The sequence below is a fragment of the Triturus cristatus genome, chromosome 5_2 (genome assembly GCF_964204655.1).
Source record: "Triturus cristatus chromosome 5_2, aTriCri1.1, whole genome shotgun sequence".
NCBI classification, from domain to species: domain Eukaryota; kingdom Metazoa; phylum Chordata; class Amphibia; order Caudata; family Salamandridae; genus Triturus; species Triturus cristatus.
The window spans coordinates 973,471,823-973,491,864 of NC_140588.1; the positions used below are offsets into that span (position 1 = coordinate 973,471,823).

The 20,042-nt window shown below is 42.8% G+C and overlaps 1 long non-coding RNA gene across 1 annotated transcript in view; it reads left to right on the top strand.

Annotated features, from left to right (window-relative positions):
• The window catches only part of LOC146829511 (uncharacterized), a 120,149-nt gene extending 106,129 nt beyond the window's left edge, over positions 1–14,020 (top strand). The window contains exon 3 of the long non-coding RNA XR_014962001.1: positions 13,895–14,020. This is a non-coding gene — a long non-coding RNA (uncharacterized LOC146829511). The remainder of the gene's footprint in view (positions 1–13,894) is intronic.
• The last annotated feature ends 6,022 nt before the right edge of the window (positions 14,021–20,042 follow it).

The window sequence follows — 20,042 nt, forward strand, 5'->3', positions numbered from 1 at the left end:
GTGTTGGTTGTATGAAGGGAGTGTTGGCTGCAGTACCTGGCGACAGGCCAACCCCCTGTCGCATACAGCCGAAGGCCGTGTGTGACAGAGGGGCTACACTTACGTATGATTTTGAAGTATAACTTTACATTAAAAGACACTAGCAATTAAATGGAAAAAACAAAGGTAAAAGTAATGTTATAGTTTGATTAATTTGTAAATGACAACATTAACGTTATGTGGTAAAAAAAAAAAACACTAAAATTCCCCAGCTGTAGTTAGCAGTACTAACTATAACTTGCGCCCCCACCATGCGCTGCTTATGACCTCTCATTTAACAACACTGATGACGTGTTCTATGACATAATTTAGGACATCACTGATGACATCTGAAATGAAATTGTCTTTTTGATCACTCTACAAGTCTGGTTAAGGAGAAACCAATGTTGAGGTGGAGGATAAGTTCTATGATCATGCCCAAATTTAGCACAGAACTAAAAGGTGTAAAAACTGAAAGACCTCTGTAGCAATAAGAGCCCCGACAATTCCTCAATACAGGGCCTTCGCTGCATAGTGTTTGAGGATATATGAGGATAAAAAATAAATGCATGGCTATTTTCATGGCAATCAAGGGTCACTGCCTTGAGAGCCATCCGAATGCAGACCGAATATCTGCATTTTTTCTCATTTAGAAATATAAATATAAGCAGAGTAACAGGTTATTTTCTGTTTGCATTTATATGCAGTAGTCATTCAAATGGAAAACTGGGAGCTTTCATCATAAGGCATGCTTTCCCAGTGGGGCAATCGGTCAATCAGTGTTTGTTCAGGTTCACTATTCTTCTCAGAGAGTCCCTTGTCCAGGCTGGTTTAGGAATTGCAGAGGACTCACTGGTAGGCCTCAGCCCTCTGACTCCCAGTCAGTACTCAATTTGAAAACAATATTTTGAAAATGAGGTGCCAGGGCCTAAGGTATTTCACATATTCCTACTGCAGTACTAGCTTTGTATTCCTTTTTAAATTGTATGAAACAGTTCCCATGTGTCAGAAAACAGCAGCACACTATAGGCCCTTCTAGTTCCCCCTCTTATTCGGGTACTACAGTGGTGCAGCCTTGCTCACTGTATAGTGCCCACCAATCTCATATCATTCATATAATTGTAAGTTTCAAATCCCACTCTAAGCCTGTATAGAATACATTAGGCATGTTTGCCAACAGACAAAACTTTCTGTAGGCAAAAACTAAACAAGCATTGATAGATGCAATAGGTTTCGCCAATGTGATTTAATGTTAGGCTGTTTTCTGTTGTGAGTTGTAGCTCGGTGAGCAGTTTTGCAATATAAGTTACTGAAGCCCCTTTTTAAGATTTATATTTAATACAATAGGAAGCGCAGTTCAGGTGAACCCTAAGAAGCACAGCACAAGCGCTGTGCAAGCAAACCCTAAAAAATATTTCACTGTTGGAAACTTGCAAAGCAGATACTATGCTGTGAGGCATTCAGTGTCAGAGAGAACTATGCCCAGCCTCATCTATTTACTTAACGCTCAGTCCACACACAGTGAAAATGAGGCTGTGAGAGGCTCTCATATAAAACCAATTTAAGGGTATTATTCCTATACATTGTTTGAAAACTATAACACCATCTTTAAACAAGCATTGGCATAGCCAATAGGTCTCGCCTTTGGGACCTTATAAGTGTTTAGCCATGCAACAGTTGCATAACTAAATACTTATAAGGTCCCAAAAGCGAGACCTATTGGCTATGCCAAGCGACTGTGAAAGTGAAAGTAATCGCGGCAAAGCGCGGTGCGCGCGCCCGCGCACATGCACTGTAGCTCTAGGCTGGCCTGGTAGCACTTTTTGCAGCCATCCTAATAAGTCTCGCCAGACCAGCGCATGCGCTGGGTCAGGCGAGACCTAAAAAGAGATTCTTTGCATTAGGAGTCTTTGATTTGAGGACGCCTTTGATGTTCCTCAGAAATAAGGAGCCTTTTAATATAGTTGTGTTTGTTTAAGCATCCCATGTGGGCTGAGCTGGAAAGTGTAAGATCACAAGTGGCATCTAAGCATAAGTGCATGCAAGCAAAACCTAGAAAGAAATGCTTCACAAAAGGTTACAATTCAGAAATGTGGGCGACTGTTTTGGTGGCGCCCGTGCCTGATTTTGGTCCCAATCCAAACCTGCTTTGAGGCTTGAAGGAACTCCATAATTTTATCTTCTGCGTGTGGAGGTGCAGGGTTTGCATGGCTGGACTTCTAAAACCGTCTTGTGCACCCTGAATGCTTTGATGCATCTGGAAGGTGCATGGTGGAAGGCAACATCCTAACACCACATGCCACAGATAGCATGTATCAAATGGAATGAGATGTAATTGTCAAGAAGCACTACATATTTGCTGCATTCTATTATAATGCATGCTTCTACTTTTAGAAGTAGATGGTTTTCTTCCAGAGAAGTGAAGAGTGTACGTTTCATTTATTGCTAGATAATTCCTAAAGAAGCTAAAGCTATGAACATATGAATGAGCTAATATGCAAATTAAGAAAGTGTACCTGCTGGATTGTGAATTTATTAGTTGTAGTTTCAGAACTGTTTTCCAAGAATCCGTTTTTTAAAGAATCAATTCATTTATGCCACACATTCTTTTTTTATTTTCAATGAATGGTTGCCTTTTTGATGAATCAGTTTGCTTTTTTAAAGACTTAATTTTTTACCCCATTTTCCCAGGGTGATTTTTGGTGTTTAATTTGCAGCACAACAAACTTTTAGCAGTTTGTTATCTTAGTTTTCTTTTTTTTTTTTTAAGTTTAAGAGAGAGTTTATTGACACAAGAAGAAATGCAATACAATATAATGAGAAAATGTTAACATGAGAAAACATTTGGATGATCTTAGTTTGCTTTTGATTGAATTAAACTCACCTAACCCAGTTGCAGCATTGGTCAATTAAGCAAACGGCACGCTCCTCTCTATCTGCCCACCTTGCGTAATGCCCATCCTGTGGAGAATTCCGCTGCCACCTATGGAATCTTTCTGCCACATGTGACCTGCGCCATCAGTATCCAGCTCTGGTTAAAAGGATGTGTCTCAGTTCCACTCAACAAGGCAAGATTTCACCATTTAAATATTCTGCTGTGCATATAGTGCTTAATAACCAGGGCATCCTTTTTCTAAGCACTTCCAACTGTGACATAAAAGAGCTATTTTTCACTAATACACCAAAGGGTTTATAAGGTGGAGGCCTCTTCTTCTGATTTAGCACACTCTACAGAAATTAATTACCTCAAACACTATTCTAATGTTCACATCTGGTTGCAACCTGTTGGCCTGAAACACATGGAAAGGCACTTTACAAGTAACATTCAATAAATAAAGTAAGAAAGGATCTTGGAGAAAATATGCTTCGCCAAGGATCACACAATATGATCAAGTGGATTAGAAATATAGGGCAGATTTACGAGGAAGAGCTGCAGTGCGGCAACGCAAGCCCTTTGGTTGCGCCACGCTGCTGCACTTTCAGAGCACAGGAATGCGACAAATTTACAGTAATATGTCGCATTCCTGTGCTCTCCCCTGCGCTGGCCCACAGACAGCTGCCATGCACCATGGTGCAAGGGTGCCTGAGTCATGGGGGGGGGGGGGATTGTTTTTGTGCAGGAAGGAACACCTTCCTGCACAAAAATATTCACTACAGGCATTTTCCTCTTTAAATGCGTGCTGTAGAATGCAGCACGCATTGAAAGAAGAAAAAACGAGGAGAAATTAAAACATTTCTCTTCGTTGCGCCTCCCTACGCCTCCCTTGGGGAGATTCCTTGTAAATCTGGAACTGTGTCTTGTTCCATGGATGTTGCGTGGGAACACCCACAGCAACACTCATGGAACGCCCCTTTCACGCAAAGTGCTGCGTGTAAAGGGTCCATATTTACAAGGACAGGAAAAACCACGCAGGGTGGCTTTTACTGTCCTTGTAAATATGGAGCAGTAAAATACGCCACCGGTACGTCACAAAAAGTGACGTACTGGTGGCGCAGGGGGCTTGCAATTCTGGCCCCTAGTCTTCAGATCCTACAACTAGACCACATCTCTTCCCTTGGCGATTTAATTGATGGGAAATGCCAGGGGTAAAAGTGGGGCCTTGGTAACAGGACAGTTCCCTTGAAAGGCCTGAGGGGCTGGGTCATAGTCATTTGCATGTCATTCAGCCTGACTCACCCCCACAGGCATATTGTCTTGACCAGTGGCGGCCAGGACGGATTGAGGTGGCAAGGTGGGGGGAATGTAAAAAAAAAACACAAAAAAAACCCCGTACCTTATCACAGCCACGTCTCTCCAGTCTCTCCTCTGTGTCAAGACTTGGTCGAACAGGATCCAGGAAACACCCAGGCTCCCCTGACCAATCACAACGCTGCGCTGCAATGCAGCGTTGTGATTGGTCTGAGCGCCATGGTTCAGCGCTCAGCCAGGGGCATGTAATGCAGCCTGGGTGGCGAACATGCAAAGTGTGCATGACTGTTTGGGCAGCCCGAGGGGGCTGGCCAAGCATTCATGCGCAGTTGGAGTGGACAGACCACTCCTCTCCTGCCCTGCCATGAGAGCAGAGCAACCCCGCCTGCCCCAGCCACATAGCAGCAGGAACACATAAAATGATACTAACATTCAGTTATTATAATTTTATTTTTCCTTTAGTTCACTGCTTAAAAGCAGTGGGGCGACGCTCCTCCGCCTTAGTGGAGGAGCCGCCACTGGTCTTGACATCTTACCAACTCTATTCCAGCCCCTCAAGTCTTTCATAGATGCCCACTTATACATAACTGCCTTACAGTCAGTACTGTTCAGGTTCATTCCGGCTTTATGTACACAACAAACTCCAGTAGTGAGCCTCCACAATCATCGCACGACTGCGATGGAACATTGGTGGACAGACGGTTACACGTTCTATTAGGGGCGCGCTCATGGAGGTGTCATATTTGGTATTTGGAAAGTGTACATTGTGCTGTTGTTAGTGCAATCGCTTTCCGTCTACTGATTTTTCATGGCATTATCTGTGTAGTGCTTCGATGCCCATTAGTAGCTTGTGGACAGTTTCAGATAAATGAAAAATGACTGAAATCCTCGCAAGCATATTTTCAAGCAGGACATTATATGTTGGTTCATTTACAAAATAAAGAATCACAAACTAGCAGATGGGCTAAATGTGACACAAAATATTGACTCTAGATTTCACACGTAGGACACGCAAAGATTAAGAGCTAAAGCAATGGGTTAAAACGAAAATGTTAGTTTTATCTGACATTTCACTCCGCTTTACGTTTCTTGGAGTGAGGCCTTCGATGCAGCTGGAGGTAAGACAGTAATGGGCAGGGTCAAGGCACTGTCAGTTAAGAGTTGTGCTTGGCACCCATCTACATTGCTTTAGCAGCTATCGTTTTGGAGGGTGGTGGTGGGTATTTACTGTGACTTACTCTTAGCAGAGAGGCAGAGTTCGGTTGCAGATACTAGCGGGCCTTGTAAAGCGCTTCCCAGGCGAAAGCGGGCTGTGGGAGGCATCGCACGTCTGTTACCTCATGAGAGCTGTGATAGATGACAGATTAAAGGAAGGAAGCAAGAGAGGGGGTGCAGCACAGGAAATGTGTTCACAATAAAACAGCGTGGGCGGGGACAACGAATGAATACATGTTACCTTGTTCTTGTTGATGCCAGCCAGGACGTAACTTTTACCAGTACTGGGAAATCTGGGAACGCGTCAAAAACCATGGGAGTTGCATGGGAACACCCACCCAATGCCCGTGGAACGCCTTCCCAGGGCACAGAAACGCAACACAGCGATTTGCACAGCATTGCGTTACTCCAGATTGATGAAGCCACTCAGGGCCACGGACAGTGGCTTTGCATGTCTTCATAAATTTTGCTTAAGGTTTACATTGCACATGTACCACATTGTGTTGTGCAAACGCAACACAAACTTCCTCGTAAATACGCCCCTAAGACTGTAGATAAAACCTTTGACAGGGACAACGCACTTGGTGTACCCGACCTCTTCTCAACATGGTCAGTCGGGAACCACACCTGTGTCGCGATTCACCGCAAACTGTTGTGTTTTCATAGTGCTTGATGCTTTCTTGGAGCTTTTTGCCTTAAAAATAAAAAAATCCATACCTCTGATTTCCTTAAACTATTTTGAAGATCTTGGAGTCTTTGTGCTCATGAAGTGTTTCTGTATTTACCTAAACAGGTTTGGGGATGTTATTGTGTTGTGTTCTTACTTTGAAACTGTTGGTACTGCTTGACATAGCACACACTTGGATAGCCTGCTGCTTGTGCCATAGCTGCCAGGGCTTGTGCAGCGTATTGCATTGGTATGATTGCCTCTCTCCAGAGTAATAATAATAACCCCACTTCTGACATCTCTCAATCTGTATGTTATATAACAGCTGATGCTAGAAAATGTGGCCTGGGGGCATTTTGTCTCAGGAGGATGGTGAAATAAAACATAACAAAACTGTTGTTTTTGCTTCTAGAACTCTGCAGGCAGCAGAAAAAGAGTTGTTGCTTGCTTGCTGCTCAGCTGTGGAACATATTTTAAGTAATATATAGGCGGATGGGCAGAAACTTTGTTGTAGCAACCAACCTTATGCATTGGTTTATATTTTGAAGGATGAAGTGTTGACAAAAGACACATAGGGTAAAAGGATTGTCCTTCAGGCTTTTACAGCAACATTATGAAATTATTCACATTCCATTCCGAAAAATACTCAAGCTGACTATTTGTTAAGAACCACCATGTGTGCTGAAGAAATAAGTGTAACATATCTTCGTAAAATTTCCTTGTAGTCAAAGATAGCTTTATTCGATTTCATATTTAAAATCATAAAAGCACAAAAATTACATACAATTAAAACACAGTAATAAAAATCGAAATGCATAAAGAATTTTAAGTACAACATAGTGGGAAAATCTAAATCCAGAAGTAGTCAGAAATTAGTTCATAGATGATCTACATCGAATTACGAATTTTAAAAATTTGTTACAGCGTTAATAGTCATTTCATCTTCTAATAGAAGCATCTTCAAATAAGCAGGCCTACACTGTGTCAAACCCCAAGTCTTAAGGAGGGGGATCAAATATCTTTTTCTCCCCCATTCGTAAAATTTACAAAACAAGAGACAATGTATTGATGATTGTAAAGAAAGATCATCACATGGACAATTTGGAAGACTTAATGACCAATCATTACTATCTGGGAGAGTTAGCAACCTATGATAGCTACCAGTTCTCAACCTAGCTAATAACATTCTATTATAGCTGGAATACTCAGAAGATAAATATAATTGTAAACCAGGACCTTGCACAAATAACTGATGTTGTATTACAGATATCTTGGTCCTCTCCTCAAGCCACCGTTTATTCTCCAGGAAGGCAAGACAACTTATTTTAAAAGCCTTTCTTGAGATCGTGGATAGCGAGGAGGGAGTGTTATAGAAAGTTGGATGTCCCATGTTGATAATGAATTCCTTAACATACGAAATCCATTGAATATTTTCCGAGCTCTCTAATTTTATACAATCTGATAAAATTGCTCTATTAAGGGCAGCTGCCTCAGAGGTCCATATCTTATACCATAGTAAAAGTGGACTAATTTTTATTAAGTCAGTTATATAAACTAAATCTAGTTCCTTATGGCAAATGTATGTAGATGTCGAATTGGGGACCGCTAACAGATAGCGCAGGAAACAATATTCCTTAGCTTGAATTGCCCGACAGTCTGCGACACCCCATATCCCAGCCCCGTATGTGGCGGTTGACACACATTTGGCCTTATAAATGTCCATTAATATGCGAACAGGCCTACCTCCCAGTTTGTTAGCAAACTGTTTTATGGCGCCTAATGCACGAGCAAATGCAAGGTTCCTTGTATTAGCCGCTGTTGCCCAAGTTCCCTTTTTATTAAAAACGATCCCCAGATATGAAAAAGTGCTAGTTAACCCTATCTTAGACTTTTCTATAAAAATACTACAAGGAAGCTTCGTCTTTGATGAGCAGCACATGGTAAAAGTTTTCCCAATATTAATTTTTAGGCCCCTAGAGCTCATAAAAAATGAGAAACTTGTAACCGCCTTTTGAAGGCCTACTTGGGTTCTAGCCATGATGACCGCGTCATCCGCGTATAATAAAATAGGGGCCGCCACGCCATCAATTTGAGGATAATCTAATTCTAATTTTGATAAAAATTCCGCCACACCATTTATGTATAGGTTAAAAAGAAAAGGTGCCAAGATACAGCCCTGGTGGACGCCTTTCCTAATTGGGAATTTATTAGAGCATTCACCTCTTCTGCCGAAACGTACCCTTGCCCCTGCCCCTCTATATAGTTCTTTAATAAAATTGAGAATATTTAAATCAATTCCAAGACCAGTCAAGGTATCCCATAATATCTCATGACTCAGACAATCGAACGCTGAGCTAAGGTCAACAAAAGTCATGAAAAGATTACCCTTTTTTGCCACCGTATATTTGCCAATTATTATGGCCAAATTAAGACCTTGTTCTACGGTGCCCAGACCTGACTTAAAACCGTACTGAAATTTTGAAAGGACATCACTGTCCTCTGCCCATAGTTGCAGTCTATTTAAAATAATTCTGCCAGTCACTTTCATCAGGGAATCAAGAAGCGATATAGGCCTATAACATTTGGGATCATTTCGGTCTCCCTTTTTAAAAATTGGAACTACAATCGCTTCCTGCCAAGTGAGTGGAAATCCCTTTTCATTAAAACTATTTAATACATTTGTCAATAATGGGGCCCATAAAGAAATGTTACCCTTGTATATATCTATGGGGATCCCATCAGGCCCTGGGGCTTTATTATTTGAGCTTTCAAGTAAAGCTATTTCCACTTCGGAGACAGAAAAGAAAATCTCCAAAGGAAATGAAACAAGAGCGAAGGGTTCGCTCACTGCCTGCTGAATTTTGGGATTACAATCTATAGTAGTCAAATCATCACATTTATAAAGTTCAGTAAAGTAATCCACCCAAACTGATTCTTCAATAGCAAGTTCAACCAAATCGGATTTCCTATCAATAAAGAAAGGAGCGTTGACAGCTCTCCAAAATGCAGTATTATCTCTCGAAGAGCATGCTTTTACTAGTGTTGTCCACGCATTCTCTTTCAGCTCCGATTTCCGTTTGTGCAGTGAGATTTTATAAGCTGATCTAGCGGCTCTAATGTCTTGGAGATTTTTCGGTATTTTTTTTTAAGTCTGCATTAGGTTAGTGTGGGCTTTAGTACACTCTGAATTAAACCAGCCCCTTTCCTTATGTCTCATCCTCTCCCGCAGTGTTCGTGTTAGTTTGTTGCCGATAAATGATGTAATCTTCTGAAAGGCACTAATAGTCATACTTGGGTCGGCGTGTTCCTCTAAGCAAATCATAAAATTATAGAATTGATCCGTTACCAAACTCTGCAGAAAAACAGACGGGTCAACCCTATTCCATTTTATCGCATAGCCATTAAGTTTTGTCAATGAGATAGCATACCGATAAAAATTTTCAACTACATTAGAAGCAGTTTTGACACTCATCCCAAAATTAAAAGTTGAAGTAATCGGAAAATGGTCACTCATCGCATTATCCGAAATACTATACGAGAGGACATTATAATAATAACTGGTGGTGACCAATGTATAATCTATAACAGATAAAAGTCCACGCCCATTGAAGATGGGTTGAAAATTAACCTGAGGGGAACATAATTCATTTACAAAACCCCGGTTACACTCAAAGATCAAACTATTGAACAAGTTTCCCAACATGGAATGCTCAAATTGGGTGCATGGGTCACCAGTTAAATTAACCATACCGCATATACCCAGATTACTATAAGGGCACAAATGGCAGTTAAAGTCACCCGTTAGTATAATACACGCATCATTATACTCTGAGCCTATCCCATGACGCAAAGAGTTATTTAGTTCTTCCAGCACTCTTTTTTGATCCTCCTTTGGAATGTTGTTATACAGATTGACTAGAGTGATATGACAATTTCCTCCCCCCTTTAAAGAAAAAAGCTGATAAAAATGATTTCCCCCAGTAGTCTGATACTTTACGTCCAATTTAACAGTGTTGGAGATATATGTTGAAAGCCCACCCGAACATCTACCCCTCCTTGACTGAATTGCGGGGGAGAAGTACGTACGATACCCTTGGAGATGAGTTGCAAACTGATCCCAACACTCCTGAAAGCAAATAACATCATGTTTTTCAACTAAATCACAGAAAGTGGGGTCGTTTATCTTACTTGAAAGACCCGCTATATTCCAGGATAAAAGGGTCAACTTCCCCTTTTGAGCATCTACAGGAATTTCCGAAACATAGGAATTATCAGCACAAGTGGCTATTTCTACCAGTGAGGGAGATATATCGATGTCCCTCGCAGCGACATTATCCAAATTTTGGGAGGCTTGTTCATTATTATATTCGGCACCAATGGATTTAAACACTGGGTGCTCTATTATATCTAGCCCCTGACACAGGTTGCTAGAACCGCCACATTGATCGTGCCTGACTCCCCCAATCCAAAGGAGTCAGTCAACCTACTCCAAACAGCTAAACCTATTGGTAGTTGGGATGCCGCTGCAGTTTTCCCTGGGATTTGGTTCCCTGGAGAATTGCCTTCCCCAGTTCCTACTAACCATTTCTCTCTCTTGGAAGCCTACTCTAGCCCAACTGCGATCATGAGCTGACACGGGGGGAGGCCTGGGAGGATAAAAAAAGGAAAGTCGCTTGGTTTCAATACCTGCGTTGTTACTCTGGATATTCCAGGAGCAGATATGATCAACCGTACCCGGATCCTCAAAATTAACTAGAACACAATGTCCCTGGGTTGTTTTATTTCCAGGCCCTACCCAGGGGGCCCTGCGAACCATCAGAATCTTACTCGTCCTGCTAGGAGGTAATGGACGATTCATATTTAACCAATATTGGACCTTGTTTTTTAGTGACCCAAAGGACTCCTCTGTACCCTCCTTCAGTTCAGGAACCCCAGTCAGGACCACCAAATAGGGAGTTACTTCCGGGGGCAAATTAATAGCTAATTTCCTTGATGTAGATACCCAATTTTGGTCCTTGTGCATATTAGCCTCCTGTATGTTGTCGACTATGGGGTTAATAATATTTTCTAATGGCTTTTTCAAAGGCAAGGTAGGGACCATCATGTTTGCATTATCAGTTGAGACTGATGGTTTAATTGTCAGAGGCCCCTCTAGTTTATTATTTATAGTACTTGAATTGGTATTCCCGGCCTTATATTCCTCCCGTTTTTACGAGACCTTGAGGGAGGCGGTCAAATCCGTTAACTGTTTTTCAATCCACCTCGACCTAATTTCTAGGGGGGAAAGGTAAGTTTTAAAAAGCTCCCTCATATGCTCGAGAAGTTTGTTATCAGTCTCAACAGCTATACTAGGGGACACCTCAGTGTTAACCAGATTCGAGGTCACACTACTCGTATGTAGGCGGGTGGGAGTACAGTCACCTTTTGACTGCGATTCCACCCGCACTTCATCTCTTAGAGGCAACCCACACAATCCTTTTTTCATGGGCACAGTGGATTTCTGACTTTTCTTACTCTTCCTAACTTTCCTTTCTTTTCTTTTCTTTATATTATTAGAAGTTTTTAAAATGGCTCCCTCTCTCATCCCCCTCGTCTGTCTAATAGTTTGCACTTCTCCCGACGGTTCTAAATCTAGGGCCGGGGATCTCTCTAATTGCGAGATAGACGTGCAATCAGAGACTGATGGTGACAAATCTATTACATTTGGGATGGTATGAAAATCTGTATGAACTAAAACGGGAACTATTTGTTTGTTATGTTGGTCTGGGGTTTTGGCTGTTGCAAGATGACCCCTGGAAGAGCGTTTTGCTAGTGCCAGATCTTGGGATACCCTCCGTTCCATGAGTGCAATCCCTTGATCAATAACTGAATTCGCCCTTACAATGAAATTATCCAATGGGCCAATTATACTAGACGCGTCCAAAGCCGCCTTACTCCGACTCCCTCGTGTAGTCGCCATTAATGGTTAAGATAGTAAGATAGTAGCGCTGACCAATACTTATACAAAATGGCATAAATCGGTATCCACCCTATTACAATAATATACGTTAGAGGGGTGGCCCGGTCCGGTCTTACTCGGTCTGGAACGGGCTAGAACGGGCCCGCCCTTGGCCCGGGCTTCGCCTGGCGCGCGGCCCGCGCGCGACCCGCGCTACGGCTCAACACACTAAAATTATAGGTGGAGGAAGCACAATGGGGAGTGTCCGGGAAGAGGCCACAGCTGTTGGCAATGTTAGCGCTGCAGAGCCTCGCAGTCCCCCACGCCCAGAACAAACGCCCACAGAGTTCGCTGACAGAAGTATCCTCAATCATGAGCGGCACCCGCGATGCGGGGGCTGCGAGTCGTTATGTAGAGGCAGGCAGGCAGAAGGGGAGTGTCCGGGAAGAGGCCGCAGCTGTTTGCAATGTTAGCGCTGCAGAGCCTCGCAGTCCCTCACGCCCAGAACAAACGCCCACAGAGTTCGCTGACAGAAGTATCCTCATTCACGAGCGGCTCCCGCGAAGCGGGGGCCACGAGTCGTTATGTAGAGGCAGGCAGGCAGAAGGGAAGTGTCCGGGAAGAGGCCGCAGCTGTTGGCAATGTTAGCGCTGCAGAGCCTCGCAGTCCCTCACGCCCAGAACAAACGCCCACAGAGTTCGCTGACAGAAGTATCCTCAATCACGAGCGGCAGTAACTAGTAACTGATCATAGAGAATGGAATTGTACTGCTGGGGAAGAAATATATTCCTCTATATAAGTAGAGAGATGCATTCATGGATCTAGGTCATGAAGGACATTTGTGCTAGACCTTTCCCAAACTTCGAGTATGTCCGATTATTGGTGGCCTGCAATAGATAATCAGATATGTGACACTTACAAATTGTGTCAGTTTGTTTATTGCTCAACAGTTCAAGACTGCTCCACAGCAACCGAACAGAAGGGTCAGGATGCCAGAGTGGACACAGTCACCATTACACACTGGTCCTGCCAGACACACTTCTCAGGGGTGCACAGAGTTGCGTTTCTGCAGAAGAGGATGGGGGGGGGGGGGTGCAGGATGTGGGTGCTTCCTGGACAGAAGGGAGTGTTTTATGAAATACCTTGGCAAAAGTAAGAAGTATTACATGTCCTGTGAGCTCACAGGACTCTCACGTGACTTGCTTATGGTAACAGCCACCTTGAACGCATGGTGTATAAATTCCTTTTCTCGATCCCATCCTTGCTAGGCAATCATGATACACAGTTGCTGTAGCTGAGGCTTGGTGTTGAAATCCTATCATTTTTCTAGAAGTCTCGCAGGGATGTAGATGTTTTGGTTTTTTTGCTTTACAGGGAATTATCCCTTAGGATAACAACCTGTACAGCAGTTGGTTGTTTTTACCCAGTCATCCTTTAGTAATGACCTGTGTGGGTAATGAACTATTCTTGTAAACTCCAATGAAAATATATTTCTGCAGAATTTTCGTTGTATGGTATCCTGACATCAATGCTAGAAAATAAATAACGACCATGGTTAAAACTAAACATGCACTGCCAACAAATGTGTCCCAGGGTACAGTTCTCCGCTGATCACTCTGAACATAAGCAAGCACTAAACGTATTTTCCTAATATTAAATTTAGTTAATATTAGCAAACAATCTATTGTTCCTCAGAGTTCTTATAGGGAACTTAACTCTTTTTCGGCACAGAAGAATGGTCAAGTTTTCAATCACCACAGAGAGTGGAAATACAGGGAGTGTCAGTAGGTATAGGATACACAATATCTGAAGTTAAAACTTTGGTGTTCAAACTATAGTCTTGCTAAAAATCTTCTTTATTTTTCAGATATTAATATACCTGCAGTGCAGACAAACCTCAGCTGTGCAACCCCATGTTTGCTGATATCCGGCATGTCTGCCATTCTCCTTTCTCCATGCCCACTGCAAATCCCACAATAGTAGTGTTGAAACTATTATCAGTCTAGATTTGTGTGTCCCGATCAAGTGACGACATGGACATAACTGGCAGTGCATTTTGTGACCCGTTATGCACCCTTGGTGTGAAGCACACGTTTGGATTGTATTGGCGGACTACTATAGTAAATGTTGGGAAGCTAAATTTGTCTCTCAGTACATTTTTGGAAAAACTGTTTAGGAGAGAGTGTCCTTCGAGGAAATAGTCTCTTACAATGGAGAGCAATCTGCACCAAGGAAGATGCTAAGGTTTTTACAAGACTCCAACATCAAACATCACAGAATTGTTCTTCATCACCCCCAAGCCAATGGGCATGTTGAGATCTTGCATCGACTTCTGGCTGAGTACATCCTGTGGACCAAGTTTGGAGGGTGATGCAAGAAGCGGGGAACGGTATGTTATTGTCCTTTAGTACTGCTGCCCATTAATCCACTGGTATTAATCCTTTTTAAGTGACAAAGGAACATGTAATTAGTCGAATCTATATCCAACATTGGTGAAGGAACGGTGTGAAAGTCTGTGGGAGTTGGAAAGATAGATAGAGAAATGTGTTCTTCATAGAAATAGCTGGAATAATGCTAATATTAGATACCAAAGGGGATGCTCAAATCAATGTGGGAGACTTTGTCCTTGTTAAGGAGCCCATTAAAAAGGCGAAATGTATTTCAGAGTTGAGGTTGCTGGCAGCAGCTGAATGGACGAGTGGCGGTGTCATATGGATTTTAGGAATACTATGGTGGAATACAGAACAGCAGCTTAAGGTAACGTAGAGGACGCTTTGGAAGTCATGAGATTTGGAACAAGAGAGATGTCTGTGGTGGACTGATGATGGTCAGGGAAAGAAAAGTCCACGGGTATGCAGAGTGCTCCGGCGATTGATAATGCACTGATTATATCATGTGGACTGAGTTCTGCTGGGAATTAGCTATGTAGAGCATAGCCTTCAGGATCAACGTTAGAATGTGCATAGTATTGAAATCATCAATGTTTTAAGTATTGGTAAATCTGACCTGATCAATGGTTGCTAGAAAAATGATCTGACTGGGCATCACCTCAGTGAAATTATAAGGGTTCTAAAAAGAAACTGGTGTTAATGAAGGGCAAGTGTAGTGGGCAAAAAACTTCAAGTTGGGAGCATGTGCTTGTAGGCTGGAAGGAGTTGGATAGGATGGCACTCTGAGACTTTTTTGTGAAAATGTGGGTCAATGGTGCATTATGATGCATTATTCCTAAATACTTGGATACATTGTGTCAATTCTATTCAGTAAAAGATTCACGTAAAGGAGACTATTAATAAATCAAAGTGGTTTTAGCCGTGAATGCACACAGGGTTCAAATAAAAGTTTATTGATTTGTTTTCTCATCCTGCTTTGAAACTTGCCTGCCACAACATTCCCAAATTAAAAGCTCCAAGCGGACGTCATTTTTAATATCTGGTAACTGAAAATGAGCTATTTTCTACATTAGTGGCTTTCGCATACGTTGTTCTTTCATATTGCATATCAGATTAGGAGTGATAAAGGTTTGTGTGCCAATGCTCTCTCTTTGAAGCCACATTATTTACATGTAGATATACATACATGAGAAGTGGATGTGCAATGGATGGTTAAAGTTGTTCTTAGGGCTTTAGCTTTTTTACCACTGACCTTTCACTGCATTTAAACAAACAACTGCTGCTGGCAGCAGTCAAGGGAGTGGCCACAAAAATTAAATATCCCCCCCTTTGACCCATATATAACAATAAACATACGAGTAAAGTGAGTGATTACTGCCCTTATTATGAAGTGCCGTGGGAATATGGTCAAAAACTACACCTTTACCAGTACTGGCTCATTTTTCTCATTCATCCTTTCCAACTTTTTGCTTTCCTTTCATGCTTCTTCCCTTTCTTCTTTCCATTCATTATCTTCCCTACACTTTTATGCATATTTCATTACGTCTTTCCATCTTTTTTCTTTCCGTCTATTCTTCTCTCATTACATCTGACCAATTTCCTAGCTTTTCTATCCTTCTTCATATCCCTTAATTCTTATCATGCTCATGTTGTTTCTTTGCACATTTTTCTTTTTATAGTCCGTCCATTTGTCATTTCTTTTTTCTCTTCTTTTCTCCAGTCGCCCATCCTTTCATCTCACATTTCTTCTTTATTGTTTCAATAAATGTTTCTGCTTTCCTTCAATTTTTCTTATTTATTTCATTGTTCCTGCCTTTTCTTTTTTCTATCCTACTTTCTTTTCTTCCTTCCTGCTTCTTCTTTAACATCTTTTCCCATATATTCCATGTTCTTTCGGTGCCCTCTTTCCTTCATGCTTCTTTTTCCTTCCTTCATTATTTGTATTTTAATTTCTTTCATTTATGATGTCTCACTCCATTTGTCTCCAACTCACCTTTTCTGTGCAATTTTAAAACATTTTCTTTCTCTCTCTCACCGTTTTAGGCCACGTTTAGGTTTTCTTTTGGCCCCCACCCTGGAGCTGTGTTATTGTAGTTTATTATTACTTTCTCCTAACTTGTGATGACCTGCAAGCTCGAGATAAAAGTGTAGACGGGCCATAAAACAATGTAATCATTCACTTAATCACCCCACCCCCCCCCCCCCCCCCCCCCGCTTAAGCTGGTATGGCGGGGTGGTTAACTACGCCCTTGGCTGTGTTCATTGTGTCCCCTCATCTCTCCCAACTGCCTCTATGGGCGGGAATGCTGAAGCACCCGCCGCACCTCTGGGTGTAGCACCTCCGGACCTGATGCTAAAGATGGGTTGCATTATGGGATAAAGTTACTCCTTCGACTTTCATTTGTGATGTGCGTCCTTACACTTTTCAATGTGTGTTTTTCTGTAAAAACTAAAGCGTACAAAGTTCTCTAATCCTGATTTTTGGTAAACGAGTAAAGCTGTTCAGAGGTGTAGTACAACTCCATGAGCTGCGTGGGAGTTCCAGAAAACCCTCTAACATCATTGTTGTGTGGTGGGACAGCCAGTCAAGTCACCGGCGAGATAAACACCCTTGGCCTACCCGCCGTCTCATCGTTTGCTAATTATTGTTTGTAAAACGTCATCAACACTACAAATGTGGGTCCTAATTGTAGTGACCGGCTGTTCACTGTTCTAGTGGTTTTTGTACCAGCCACTCCGCGAGGGCTTGCTTACACTACCACCCCACACCTATCCATCACAGGTGTCCCAGGACAGGTGACCCTGCCAACAAAAGGGGCGGGTGCACGTGCCCTGGGCCAGTTCTACCATGTAAGACACTGTGTCTATGTCAATATTTGAAGTGTATGGGGGCCTAGGGCCCTGACCCTTTACAATAATATTTGTTGTCAATCATCTGTGCAGAAGGTGGTACACATATCATACTCGTTGACAATTTCGTATGGTTTCTGCTTTCAGTTTTGTATATTGCTGGGGACTGCAGTTCCGAAGAAAACCAGATGAGGGCACAATTACACAACAAGCGGTATTAACTTTAAAATGGCTCATACCGTGCAGTAAGTAAAGTTTGTGTACTCTAATTTACAACTCGTTTTTAGATTGCCAATCACCTATATTAAACTTTTTGCAACCACCATTTTAAGATACCAAAGTTATTTTTGGTCTATTATAATACGCTATTATGACATATTATTTTAATATATTTTTAATGATATGTTACGTTGTATTATGTTTGTAACACCACACCGCTTTCATCTTGGTACCACTTCAGAGAAAGAATCTAGCATATGTATTTATTTGTATATAATAATATTGTTACCAGACCTGGTTAGTGTCAGAATGCTCTTGCTAAGATACTACACCACACCGGTGTTCTTTCACAATATAACTACCCAACTCAAGTCTGGATTTTGTCACCTTTCTAGTCCAAGGTGGCAGAGTGGTTGTATTTACAGTACTATCTTTAACTCCTTCCTGGAGTCAGTGTGATCTCCACGGCCCGCAGGGGTTAAGGAAGCCATTCCAAAGATGGACACCTTGTGGTTGAGTTGGGTGTGATAGTTTGCCATCATTGGAACTATAGGATCATGTTTCACATTTCTACACCCTCTGGGAGCGATTGATCGCATAAGAGAGACACCCGAGTACTCAGAAGTCGCACAGTGCAACCTTGAGAGCACACTATCTGAGGATAGTCAGACTTTCTTAAGTTGTGATAAACCTGATGGTACTCAAACGTCCAGTGGATAATCTGCCATCTTGACCAATGCTGTAACAGAGTCACTGTTGAATCAAATTTCCACATTGCTTTTTTTGCAGCTGGAATACTGGATGGGAGAGTGCCCAGGGACTATGGACACATGAAAGAAGTACTCAGCAATGTGTAGGGGAGGCTCACCAGCGCAGGCGTCAGACACTCAGAGCAAGCGTACCGGAGCTCATCCAATTAAAGGCATCACTTAAGTCCTCATGGACACAAACCTCTAATTCCACCTCCTGATTCAAGTACACCTCATCAACATACAGCTGGAAATCTGATTGATGCCTTAAAAGACCCCTGCCAGTGGCTTCATATATGCACGGGCCTCTACCCTATACACACGAAAGAGCATGTAAGAAGAGCAGATCCTATGCTTGGCATGTTTATATCTTGCATCTCCAGGCCCTTTGACTCTGCTGCAGTTAGTGCACCCATGAACATTTGGGGAACATGTGTCTCTGCAAAGAAGGAAGAACAAATCATCAAGTGTGCCTGAGCTTGGACTTGGATGAGTAACTCTGTCCACTAGTGTGCGATTTGTTGAAACCCCTTTCTGGTTGGGAGAGAGACTTGTCCGCTAAGGAGATGGGGAAAAAACAGATGGGGTAAGGAGTGGGGGATGTGGTTCTCCCACTCTGTTTAGAGTCGAGGGAAGTCCTTTATCTACCTTAGCAGAACCTCCACCTGCTGTGCCATTGTAAACCTCAGACCCGATTGTCCCATCTGCCAGAGGTGTAGAGAACCACTCTTGGTCAGCCTAACACCTCCCCGAGCCTTGGATGGAGAGCGGTGAACACAGCACACGGACAGGTATAGCTGGTTCTGTGAGGGACCTTGAGTGGTCCCACTCCCCTTTATTTATGTCCTGCAGCTGCGCCCGGCCATGGGGCTACGTGTTACAGCAGCATGGGGTTAGGAGTCATATGCACGAGCCGGGTGGCTAGAAACATAAAATCACGGAGTAACTGGCTTGGAGTTGGGTTAGGGCATACATTGTAGGATGCCTCTTGGCCTGTACCAATCTCTTGACTCATCACCTTCCTGGCAGGTGTTGGATCAGGTATGGTGCTGTTGGTTGTTCGCCTCTTTGGCAGCTTGGGGTGGTTGTCATGCTCTTTCATTCGTCCTGGACCTCCTTCCAGGGTTCATATCCATGCCAGTCGGCGTCTCCGTTGATGTTAATGGTCAACGCCCCATTGGTCTTCGCACCTTCTTGAACCATGAGACATTTTGGGCCACTGTTTCCTTGCTTCACCGGGCAGATCTGCGCGTGTTTTTCACTGCAGTCACAGTCCACCATCCTCTCTTATACTGTGCACGGGATTTCCACTTTAGGAGCCGGTGTCGGATCAGCACCTTGTCTCTGGTTGCCAGGTCTGGGGAGCGGGCCCTTTGGTGTTGACATGCTGTGTCGTTGCTCCTCTTCTTCGACTCTGAGGCTCTTTGGAGTCATACTCGGGCACCAACCATCGTGGGATGGAGAGTAAAGTATCACATCCATCCCCTTTCAGCATCAGCACCAACAGGGAGCCCTGCGAGGTGTGCTCCAGTACACCCACAGAAACCTGCGTAGGCTGGTCTCCAGCTCTGATCCTTCATCTACTGCCACTTGCAGTGCCTTGTTTAGGGTGCGCATAATTTGTTATGTGTGGTGTTCCAATTTCTTTGCATGCAAGAATTGGTGTCCAAAATGTCACACCTATGTCTAAAGATCAAAGTATGGTCTAAAGGAGTAGAAGAAGTGTGTGGCCTATCTTTGACCATTTGTTCAAAAACACCACCATACAAATTATTGAAGAAAAGACAACATACATCAATCCCATTAA